The sequence below is a fragment of the Oncorhynchus mykiss genome, chromosome 6 (genome assembly GCF_013265735.2).
Source record: "Oncorhynchus mykiss isolate Arlee chromosome 6, USDA_OmykA_1.1, whole genome shotgun sequence".
Taxonomy (NCBI): Eukaryota; Metazoa; Chordata; class Actinopteri; order Salmoniformes; family Salmonidae; genus Oncorhynchus; species Oncorhynchus mykiss.
Window position 1 is genome coordinate 28,556,014 of NC_048570.1, and position 8,642 is coordinate 28,564,655.

The 8,642-nt window shown below is 41.2% G+C and overlaps 1 long non-coding RNA gene across 1 annotated transcript; it reads left to right on the plus strand.

The window, feature by feature from the left end:
* Positions 1 to 791: 791 nt before the first annotated feature.
* LOC110525677 lies at positions 792 to 7,311 on the plus strand. The gene is made up of 4 exons (XR_002473808.2): positions 792 to 1,147; positions 1,270 to 1,374; positions 2,061 to 2,696; positions 6,910 to 7,311. It is a non-coding gene; the product is annotated as an uncharacterized LOC110525677 (long non-coding RNA).
* Positions 7,312 to 8,642: the final 1,331 nt, after the last annotated feature.

Genomic DNA, 8,642 nt, shown 5'->3' on the forward strand with positions numbered 1-8,642 from the left:
TTCCTTTCCTGTGGCGGTCCTCATGAGAGAGTTTCATCATACCACTTGATGGTTTTTGCGACTGCACTTGAAGAAACTTGCAAAGTTCTTGACATTTTCCGTATTGACTGACCTTCATGTCTTAAAGTAATGATGTACTGTTATTTCTCTTTGCTTATTTCAGCTGTTCATACCATAATATGGACTTGGTTTTAGACCTATTTGGTAACTTCTGTATACCACCCCTACCTTGTCATAACACAACTGACTGGCTCAAAGACATTAAGAAGGAAAGAATCTCCACAAATTAACTTCTAACAAGGCACACCTGTTAATTGAAATGCATTCCAGGTGACTACCTCATGAAGCTGGTTGAGAGAATGCCAAGAGTGTGCAAAGCTGTCATCAAGGCAATTTTGAAGAATCTCAAATATAAGATTCTTCAGATTCTTCCAAAACACTTTATTTGGTACCTACATGATTCCATATGTGTTATTTCATAGTTGATGTCTTCACAATTATTCTACAATGGAGAAAATTGGAATTAGTAGACGGGACCAAACTTTTGACTGGTAGTGTGTGTGTGTGTGTGTGTGTATAATTGTTTTCTGTATGAGATTAAGTTCTTATTGAGATTAGGTTATAGGTGGTCACAGACAGGAGTGTGTTTACATTTAATTTCTCAATGTTGTGCAGACAAGGCTATTCATGTGATAATTTATTTCTTTTTTTAAACCAAACTGGACACGGATTACATTGTGGCATAGGATAGAACCCATATTTACAGTATGCTTCATTATATTCTATCTCACCGCAGAGATTGTTGATGTTGTAGCCCATTTGAAAAGGTTGGGACAGCGCATAGACACGTTTCGATTACAGAGGGGACGCAGATGGTGGAGGAGACCTACGGGCATTCTGTCACGAGTTTGCAGTAACAATTTATGGCAGCTGGAGTCCGTAGCCTACACGCGCTTGCATACAAAATACAGACATCTGCATACTAGTAATTCCTCATGCCATCCAAACACTCCTTTGTCCAGTCTTTTTATTTACTCTCTTTTAACCGCCAATCAGAGGCAGCTGCTCGCCATTTACCAGACCTCTGCCCAAAGCAACGTGACGCACTCCACTGCACGTCCTCATTTTAGAGGAGATCGACGCATGGGTAAGTTGGAATAGGTTTTTGTGCACTGTGCTTCACAAAACATTTGGTAAGGATTCGCTTTTAATTAAGAATATCTACACTATATGAGTGATACTTTTACACATCTCTCATCCTACCCGAAGAGAATTGGAGAGCTCGAGCGCTTCATCGCACCCTTACTGACTGACACAGATGCTGCGAGACTGGTGCATTGTGGATCGGCGGTCAAATTTACATCATTGCAAAAGGTGGGAGACCATTGACCGATTTTCTGATATTCGTTTAATAACATGACATTTCCTTCTACATTTTAATATGTGATTAGCTTCCAAGACCGTAGCCTCAGACATACAATTGTTGTCCCATATACATCATGCGCAGGAGAACATTAAAACAATCATAATGTATGGTGTTTAATCATTCAAACTGGGTTTGACAAATCGTCATTGCGAGGTGCATTTTGAAATTATGTTTTATGATGCGCTCGTGTAGCACGACAGATTTATAAGAGCTAAATACCCTTTCAACACCCATTTCAGTGAAGTTTAAAGGCAAACACCTAATACAAGCAGACACGCACACACAAGCTCCGCAGGACCAACTAGTCTAACCCTACATTAATAATTGAGACATTTGAATGCAGCAACAGCGCAGTGAGTGTGTGTGAGCCACCACAGCATCACGTGCCTTGTCCGTTTTGGCAATCTGCTGTTCCACTATGGAGTTTAAAAAATGTAATCATAGGATAGAAATAATCAACATGTATTTTTCTTTGGGCAGACATTCATGCTTGCCGCCCCTCTATGGCATCAGCATGTGAAGATGCAGGGCTAGTGTGCATCAATCTAGTTTTATTACAAACAGTTCTTATTTCCCCCTGTCCACCTCCACTGCTGACATTTAAATGGTGCTAATGGATGCCCTCTGTATACAGTGGCCAAACCCACAGCCCAGCTGGCAGGATGCAAGTCCCCATGATGACTGGGGTTCCCTGGTGTCCCTGACGGATTGGTGAATACAGGAGTAGGGAGAGACAGATGGGTATGTGTCCTCATACTGTGGAGGGGGTTCTTGTAAAGGCAGAGGTTTAACAGCCGTTATTGATGGTAATTCTGTCTTGTGTGCTCTATTCCTTGATATTTTTTTATTGACTATTGTTGGTATTAGTGGGGGCTGCCGTAACAAGTTATTCATTTAAATTAGGTTAGTTCAAGGTAAAATATGTCAAATAAGTTAGAAGAAAAAGGTTATTCAGGTCCATTAGATACTGTTCCTCAACGCCTATGATTCTTGGTGATTTTGCAGATTAATTTAGTAACTCTGGCCTACTGCAGTTCATAGTATCTATTGGCAGTGGTCAAGGCCAATGGTCCAGTACGTCCTTGGTAGGGTTTTGGGGACAGGTGTTCCAGGGGGTTGCGTTCCACTTTCTGCTGCTCTCTGCTCTGTGTTTATCTCCAGATATATCCTGAGGAAGATGCTGGGAAGGTGCCAGCCCTCAGAGCCTATTTAGATGAGTCCACAACATGTCCTGACTGACAAGGCTGTCAACAAAGCTGTTTTTAAACAGGTAACACTATTTATCAAGCTAATGTAGATTTCCATTGAAGTCATTGACTAAGACGGCACTATTTTTTGCTGAATGACCTTGATAATTAAGGAGACCATCTGGTAACCTACATTGAGGTAGACTGTTTTCTCTGTTCTCTAGATATGACTGAGGCTTTGTTAGGCGTTTGAGCAATGAGACATCTCGTTACACACTGGTTCAAGGGCCTTATACTCACACAAAGAACAGTGTTACCATTGTGCTGTACAGTATCTCCTCGTGCTGAGAGAGGGGGAATATGAAAGGGAGGGTGAGACAGAAAGTAAGGGATTAGTTCAGTGTGTTTATACAGTTGAAGTCGGAAGTTTACATACACTTAGGTTGGAGTCATTAAAACTTGTTTTTCAACAACTCCACAAATTTCTTGTTAATAAACTCGTTTTGGCAAGTCGATTAGGACCTCTACTTTGTGCATGACGCAAGTCATTTTTCCAACAATTGTTTAGACAGATTATTTCACTTATTCACTGTATCACAATTCCAGTGGGTCAGAAGTTTACATACACTAAGTTGACTGTGCCTTTAAACAGCTTGGAAAATTCCAGAAAATTATGTCATGGGCTTTAGAAGATTCTTATAGGCTAAATGACATCATTTGAGTCAATTGGAGGTGTACCTGTGGATGTATTTCAAGGCCTACCTTCAAACGCAGTGCCTCTTTGCTTGACATCATGGAACAATAAAAAAAATCAGCCTCAGGAAAACAATTGTAGACCTCCACAAGTCTGGTTCATTCTTGGGAGCAATTTCCAAATGCCTGAAGGTACCACGTGTACTATTGTTTGTACAGATGAACAAGTATAAACACCACGGGACCACGCAGCCATCATATCGCTCAGGAAGGAGGCGCGTTGTCTCCTAGAGATGAATGTAATTTGGTGCAAAAAGCGCAAATCAATTCCAGAACAACAGCAAAGGACCTTGTGAAGATGCTGGAGGAAACGGGTACAAAAGTATCTACAGTGGGGCAAAAAAGTATTTAGTCAGCCACCAATTGTGCAAGTTCTCCCACTTAAAAATATGAGAGGCCTGTAATTTTCATCATAGGTACACTTCAACTATGACAGACAAAATGAGAAAAGAAAATCACATTGCAGGATTTTTAATGAATTTATTTGCAAAAGATGGTGGAAAATAAGTATTTGGTCAATAACAAAAGTTTCTCAATACTTTGTTATATACCCTTTGTTGGCAATGACAGAGGTCAAATGTTTTCTGTAAGTCTTCACAAGGTTTTCACACACTGTTGCTGGTATTTTGGCCCATTCCTCCATGCCGATCTCCTCTAGAGCAGTGACGTTTTGGGGCTGTTGCTGGGCAACATGGACTTTCAACTCCCTCCAAAGATTTTCTATGGGGTTGAGATCTGGAGACTGGCTAGGCCACTCCAGGACCTTGAAATGCTTCTTACGAAGCCACTCCTTTGTTGCCCGGGCGGTGTGTTTGGGATCATTGTCATGCTGAAAGACCCAGCCACGTTTCATCTTCAATGCCCTTGCTGATGGAAGGAGGTTTTCACTCAAAATCTCACGGTACATGGCCCCATTCATTCTTTCCTTTACACGGATCAGTCGTCCTGGTCCCTTTGCAGAAAAACAGCCCCAAAACATGATGTTTCCACCCCCATGCTTCACAGTAGATTTGGTGTTCTTTTGATGCAACTCAGCATTCTTTGTTCTCAACACGACGAGTTGAGTTTTTACCAAAAAGTTATATTTTGGTTTCATCTGACCATATGACATTCTCCCAATCTTCTTCTGGATCATCCAAATGCTCTCTAGGAAACTTCAGACAGGCATGGACATGTACTGGCTTAAGCAGGGGGACACGGCTGGCACTGCAGGATTTGAGTCCCTGGCGGCGTAGTGTGTTACTGATGGTAGGCTTTGTTACTTTGGTCCCAGCTCTCTGCAGGTCATTCACTATGTCCCCCCCGTGTGGTTCTGGGATTTTTGCTCACCGTTCTTGTGATCATTGTGACCCCACGGCGTGAGATCTTGCGTGGAGCCCCAGATCGAGGGAGATTATCAGTGGTCTTGTATGTCTTCCATTTCCTAATAATTGCTCCCACAGTTGATTTCTTCAAACCAAGCTGCTTACCTATTGCAGATTCAGTCTTCCCAGCCTGGTGCCGGTCTACAATTTTGTTTCTGGTGTCCTTTGACAGCTCTTTGGTCTTGGCCATAGTGGAGTTTGGAGTGTGACTGTTTGAGGTTGTGGACAGGTGTCTTTTATACTGATAACAAGTTCAAACAGGTGCCATTAATACAGGTAACGAGTGGAGGACAAGAGGAGCCTCTTAAAAAAGAAGTTACAGGTCTGTGAGAGCCAGAAATCTTGCTTGTTTGTAGGTGACCAAATACTTATTTTCCACCATAATTTGCAAATAAATTCATTAAAATCCTACAATGTGATTTTCTGGATTTTTTTTCCTTCTCATTTTGTCTGTCATAGTTGAAGTGTACATATGATAAATTACAGGCCTCTCTAATCTTTTTAAGTGGGAGAACTTGCACAATTGGTGGCTGACTAAATACTTTTTGCCCCACTGTATATCCACAGTAAAACGAGTCCTATATCAACATAACCTGAAAGGCCGCTCAGCAAGGAAGAAGCCACTGCTCCAAAACCGCCATAAAAAAGCCAGACTACGGTTTGCAACTGCACATGGGGACAAAGATTGTACTTTTTGGAGAAATGTCCTCTGGTCTGATGAAACAAAAATGGAAAAGTTTTGCTATAATGATCATCGTTAGGTTTGGAGGAAAAAGGGGGAGGCTTGCAAGCTGAAGAACACCATCCCAACCGTGAAGCACGTGGGTGGCAGCATCATGTTGTGGGGGTGATTTGCTCCAGGAGGGACTGGTGCACTTCACAAAAAAGTTGGCATCATGAGGAAGGAAAAGTATGTGGATGGAAAATTATGTGGATATATTGAAGCAATATCTCAAGACATCAGTCAGGAAGTTTAAGCTTGGTTGCAAATGGGTCTTCCAAATGGACAATGACTCCAAGCATACATCCAAAGTTGTAGCAAAATGACTTAAGGACAACAAAGTCAAGGTATTGGAGAGGCCATCAGAAAGCCGTGACCTCAAGCCTATAGAAAATCTGTGGGCAGAACTGAACAAGCGTGTGTGAGCAAGGAGGCCTACAAACCTGACTCAGTTACACCAGCTCTGTCAGGAGGACAGGGCCAAAACTCACCCAACGTATTATGGGAGACTTGTGAAAGGCTACCCAAAACGCTTGACCCAAGTTAAATCATTTAGGCAATGCTACCAAATACTAATTGAGTGTATGTAAACATCTGACCCACTAGGAATGTGATGAAAGAAATAAAAGCTGAAATAAATTATTCTCTACTATTATTCTTGACAATTCACATTCTTAAAATAAATTGGTGTTCCTAACTGACCTAAAACAGGGAATTTCTACTAGGATTAAATGTCAAGAATTGTGAATAACTGAGTTTAAATGTAGTTGGCTAAGGTGAATGTAACCTTCCGAATTCAACTGTATATAAATCCACTGCATTTTAACAGAGCAGTCGACCTATACTGCCAGAGAAAAAAGGCGGAGAACAAAGCAACCTGAAAGCAGAACCATAACTAAATCAGATTAGTCTAATCTGCTTTCATGGCTGATGAGTTAATGTCTGACATATGCCAGATCGGCCTATAAAATGTTTGGTTGGGTCAGGTCAACCAGGAGCTAGAGAGAAATAGAGGCTGCATTTGGAAGGGTAACCTACATATGTGGTTGACCAAGATAACCCACATGTCCTGGAACTGTAGTAATTCTTAGAATCCCACCCAGTGGCAAAAACCTGATTGCACTCACACAAGCCCTCTTGTTTATGACTTGAAGTTTGTGACAAAATTAGTGACATTTCATGTGCAGACTGAAACAGTAAAGTGCAGACTAAATGTCTGTTGTCCTCTTCACCATAGCACCATGTCAGCCTGAACCAATGCCTGCTTTTCTGCTCCCTCCATTTGTCTTAGTTGAGGTGTCTTCAATAAAACTGCCACAATGACTATTTCTCAGAGCCTGTCAAACTGTCTACTACTCAGTTCGTCTTCATCTTTCTCTGCTGCTCAGTTTTCTACACATCTTACTGTATTGTGTAAAACAGAACTCAGTGACTGTTGTCATGTCATTCCCCCTGCAGTTGTCAACGTGGTTCATCCTTACCGAACTGGGACGGGAACTGGGACCTATGGCTTTCACCCACTGAGAAAGGGGCACAACATTGGCATTCACCCACTGCTGATGGGGCACAGCCACACTTCTTTAGTTATCAATATGTTGTAGAAGTGTATCAACTTTCTGTGATTATTTGGATATTTTACTTAGCCTACTTAAAATGGGATTATAATTGGCACATTGCTGGTTCCCCTTTAACCTTTTACTGCAATGAGCAAAATCAGTCAGTGTTTCTTGGTTGTCTTAACCTCTCTGGGAGATGTGTAGCGTCCCACCTCGCCAACAATCAGTGACAGTGCAGGGCGCCAAATTCAAAACAACAAAAATCTCAATTAAAATTCCTCAAGCATACAAGTATTTTACACCATTTTAAAGATAAAATTCTCGATAATCCAGCCACAGTGTCTGATTTCAAAAATGCTTTACAGCGAAAGTACCACAAACGATTATGTTAGGTCACCACCAACTCACAGAGAAACACAGCCATTTTTCCAGCCAAAGAGAGGAGTCACAAAAAGCACGAGATAAAATGAATCACTAACATTTGAGCTTCATCAGATGACACTCATAGGACTTCATGTTACACAATACATGTATGTTTTGTTCGATAAAGTGCATATTTATATAAAAAAAAATCTAATTTTACATTGGCGCGTTACGTTCAGTAGTAAAACATGCGGTGATTGTGCAGAGAGCCACATCTATTTACAGAAATACTCATTATAAATGTTGATGAAAATACAAGTGTTATACATGGAATTTGAGATATACAGTGCCTTGCGAAAGTATTTGGCCCCCTTGAACTTTGCGACCTTTTGCTACATTTCAGGCTTCAAACATAAAGATATAAAACTGTATTTTTTTGTGAAGAATCAACAACAAGTGGGACACAATCATGAAGTGGAACGACATTTATTGGATATTTCAAACTTTTTTAACAAATCAAAAACTGAAAAATTGGCCGTGCAAAATTATTCAGCCCCCTTAAGTTAATACTTTGTAGCGCCACCTTTTGCTGCGATTACAGCTGTAAGTCGCTTGGGGTATGTCTCTATCAGTTTTGCACATCGAGAGACTGAAATTTTTTCCCATTCCTCCTTGCAAAACAGCTCGAGCTCAGTGAGGTTGGATGGAGAGCATTTGTGAACAGCAGTTTTCAGTTCTTTCCACAGATTCTCGATTGGATTCAGGTCTGGACTTTGACTTGGCCATTCTAACACCTGGATATGTTTATTTTTGAACCATTCCATTGTAGATTTTGCTTTATGTTTTGGATCATTGTCTTGTTGGAAGACAAATCTCCGTCCCAGTCTCAGGTCTTTTGCAGACTCCATCAGGTTTTCTTCCAGAATGGTCCTGTATTTGGCTCCATCCATCTTCCCATCAATTTTAACCATCTTCCCTGTCCCTGCTGAAGAAAAGCAGGCCCAAACCATGATGCTGCCACCACCATGTTTGACAGTGGGGATGGTGTGTTCAGCTGTGTTGCTTTTATGCCAAACATAACGTTTTGCATTGTTGCCAAAAAGTTCAATTTTTGTTTCATCTGACCAGAGCACCTTCTTCCACATGTTTGGTGTGTCTCCCAGGTGGCTTGTGGCTTTAAACTACACTTTTTATGGATATTTTTAAGAAATGGCTTTCTTGCCACTCTTCCATAAAGGCCAGATTTGTGCAATATACGACTGATTGTTGTCC